Raw genomic sequence first — 3931 nt, 5'->3', positions numbered from 1 at the left:
AATCTTCTCAACATTATATGTTTATTACACTTTTTACAGCCCGGTTGACTTTCAAACTAGAAATTTGCCACTACAAGAAAATTGACAATTGATGACAGACAACTTATGATAAATTCTGTACATATCATAAAAGTACGACAGACTCATGATAGAATATGGTTCTATCATGTATTAGTGATGGTTTTGTGATAGAATTATTGTTTATCAAGAATTAATGATATAATCATGATAGAAATTTGCTCCGTCAAAAAATTGTGATAGAATTAAGATTTTGACTATGTTTGACCAAATTTTAATATATTATTTTATTTTAAAAATCAAACAGTACCATTTTAAAAATTGAAAAAATAAAAACAAAAAGATAAAACACTGCGATTTACCATGAGTTGCTTAAAACACACAATTTTGTTGAAGTCTCGGACATTCTCCCAGTCACTCTCCATTTTGCCTCTCTCTTCCATCATTTGAAACCCTAGAATTAAAATGTCATGCTTAATAGATCATAAAAACTCGACTATTTTTCCATTCAAAATGCCACCATTCTTCCTTCGTTCAAGCCATCACGCTTGCTTGCTCTCTCATTTCACGTTGTTTCTCAGTCTTTTCATTTGTTCGTCATCTCCACAAGCAGATCTACCACCACCATGAGAATCAATTGATTTTTTAATTTTTTTTCCTCGACGAATCAATCCATATCCAGATAAGGTTGCTGAATTTTTAAAAAATAAAAATAAAAATTGACATCGGGTATGTATTAAAACTTGTGGGTTTAGTTTTCTAAATAGTAAAATTTGTTGGGATTTTGGTGTAGAAATTGGTTGGGATTGATTTGCATGGTATTGGATTTATTGTGGAGGGGTAAGGTAATGGTGGCCCGTGGCTGTCATGATGGTTAGGGTTTAGCTTTATCTTGAAATTTTCATGTTCAATTATCTTGTGCATTTTACTCGTTCTTGTCTAAGAAATAATGATTTGGAAAATTTTGAATGCCAATTGAAGGTTTAACATTTATAATTGGTTTACAATTTCGAAAGATTTTTGCACATGTAAGGTGCTTGATTAACAAAGAGTTAGTTGGCAGAGAAAATGGGATGGGCGATCGCTCTACACGGCTGAGCATGAGACATTTCGGTGACTATGCTTCCGGAGAGCCGCCAACCACGTGAGGCCGCCCTTCACCACTGTCTAGACATCGGCGTAGACGCTCTCAAATCATAAAAACATGCCTTGGACGTCGTCGAACTTGTGGTTCGTGAACTAGAAAACAACCCAAATTTTAATGCAGGCAAGGGATCTGTCTTAATAAATGTTGGCACAGTTGATATGGAAGCTTGCATCATGGATGGAAATACAAAGAGATGTGGAGTGAGGCTTTTGCAAGGGAGCAAGGTGTCGAAACTATAGATTCTAATCATTTTATTACTCCAGAAAATATTGAAAGGCTAAAGCAGGAAAAAAAGCCAAAAGGGTCCAGATAGATTATTCACAGCCCATTTAAAAAGATGTTGAAAATGAACTTCCAGCTGTAAGTGGTGGTAGCTAACTTGGAACAGTTGGATGTGTGGCTGTTGATGATCAGGGAAATTTAGCTACTGCAACTTCTATTGGTGGAATGGTTAACAAAATGGTAGGCAAGATTGGGGATACACCCATCATAGGTTCAGGAACGTATGCTAATAACCTCTGTGCTGTTTCTGCTACAGGCAAAGGTGAAGCAATTATTCGTCATACTGTTGCAAGGGATGTGGCAGCTGTTATGGAGTTCAAAGGTCTCTCTCTCAAGGAAGCATCAGGTTGTGTTATAGAAGAATGTGTTCCAAGAGGCAATGTTGGGTTAATTGTTGTGTCTGCATCAAGTGAAGTTACTATGCCTTTCAACACAACAGGCATGTTTCGAGCTTGTGCTACTGAAAATGGATATTCACATATTGGAATATGGACTTCTGTGGAATAAGTGATCTGGTTCTGCTCCAGTTGCTTAGGGAGTCATAAAGGTAACTTTGATTAATTCCTAGGAATTTGTTGTTCCCCAATTTGATGTTTCCAATATATGGTGTAATGTGAGCCAATTGTATTATTTTTAAGCATTTTCATTTTGAGGGAATCTTGATCATGGAACTTCTTTAAATAAGCCTGAACTCTACGATGCTAGATAAGTTGTAGCATCCCTAAATGGGAAAAGCTTAAAAAAAAAGGTGCTTGATTAAAAAAAAAAGTTCTCGTTATCATTCTTTAATGTACCCTTGCATGATAATTTTTTCCTTTTACTTAATGGCTTGCCATGCAGTTTAAGAAGCCCATACCATTAATGGCTGCTAGCATTCGTGGGATGCTTAGAATGTTCCAGAATGTATGTGCTTTTGATTTACTGCCCTATGCTTGCTGTGTTAAATGTTTAAGTTTGTTTGGAAGGAGGTTTTAATTTGTTAGTACTTAAAAAGAATTTGACTTTTGACTTCATATATTTTTTCATGAACTTGTGTTTTAGCATATTACCAATTTCCTGCCAAGTGCAAGCTTAGATTATATTCCAATTTAATCAGTATGTAATAAGCTTTGATTTTTATGGTGATCTTTTTCTTTCCATGAAACATATAGTTTTTCAGATTTTAGCCCATGTTTTTCATTCATAATATCATATTGTTTTTGTGTTCATTAGGTCTCCTCATTCCATAATAATTTAGAATGTATAACATGGATATTTTGTCTTAGAGTTTTGTTGCCAATTATTCTTATGCTAGATTTATTTAGTATACTTTACAAGATAGAGCTATTATAAGATTTTTTTTTTAGATCCCATGTTCTGTGCTCTTTTAATTTTTTTCATGTGAAAAGTGAATACTTTTTTTATAAACAATGATAATTGTGTAAGCATAATTTAATGTCTTTTATCATTTTTTTAACTGTAATATTGTTAATTTCTTAGTGACACTTCTTCAAATTCATAATTTTAATTGATACTGAATTTTACATTTTAATATGTGATTCTTTATTATATTTCCTGCTAGTTACATTGTTTGTCTAATTGTAGGAATGGGATGGTCTAATGCAATCTAATTTTGCTTCGGAACAGCAACATCATACAGCAAGGCAAGAGCTAAGTCATGCATTGTACCAGGTAATAGCACTTGAGGCTATGCTTGCTATATCGGACATTTAGTGTATATGATACATATCATCTGTTTGGTTGTATTGATGTACATATTGTATTGTGCTAGTTGAAGTTAATGGAAATATGAGGTTGCTGCTAAATAATTTGATTTTATAGATAATTAGTTTATAGGCTTGCTGTTATCTCTATAAAATGTATTTATCCAAAAAATACGCATTGAGCCTTAGCAAATTTCGTGTTTTCTTCCTCTAAAGAAATACACATTTACATTTTATGTCTTCTTCTCTTTGACCATAGTACAAATTGTAATTAAATCATTACTTGAGCAGCTCACTAACCTTGGCATATTGATTTGTCCTCAACATGATGTTGCTTGTCGTGTAATTACTAGACTGAAAAGGAAAGGGATGAAGCATGATCATCACATGTGCAATCTAAAAGACAAATAATGCCTACAGCATCAATGACAGTTACATCTTATACAACTCTTCGTAGTGGGAAAAGAGGTTCTTTCTCCCTGTAGTTTTAGGTTTACTTTTGTTTTAGCATCCCTCGGGTTTTCCTTTTACTTATTTATTATCTCATTCGACATCTTAGTCCCTAAGGATGTGGATTTGGCCTTGATGGATAGAAAATACATGCTGGAATTACTTCTGCCATTATTGCTAAGCTGATAGACCGTAATGCGGCTCTTTTACAGTAGCAGAAAGAGCAGCAACTACTCTTTATTAATGTGGACGATTTTGCTCATATAAGTTTCATCGGTGACTTTTACCTTGTTTGATGTTGGAATTAGAGTGCTATTGGAAGATGGTATTG

At 34.0% G+C, this 3931-nt stretch overlaps 1 pseudogene; it reads left to right on the top strand.

Moving 5' to 3' along the window:
- Positions 1–408: 408 nt before the first annotated feature.
- On the top strand, positions 409–3881 carry LOC18056057 (annotated as a pseudogene).
- Positions 3882–3931: the final 50 nt, after the last annotated feature.

The sequence above is a fragment of the Citrus clementina genome, unplaced genomic scaffold (genome assembly GCF_000493195.1).
Source record: "Citrus clementina cultivar Clemenules unplaced genomic scaffold, Citrus_clementina_v1.0 scaffold_1, whole genome shotgun sequence".
NCBI classification, from domain to species: Eukaryota; Viridiplantae; Streptophyta; class Magnoliopsida; order Sapindales; family Rutaceae; genus Citrus; species Citrus x clementina.
The sequence above is the reverse complement of the archived record's forward strand: the minus strand, read 5'-3'. Positions and strand labels throughout refer to the sequence as shown.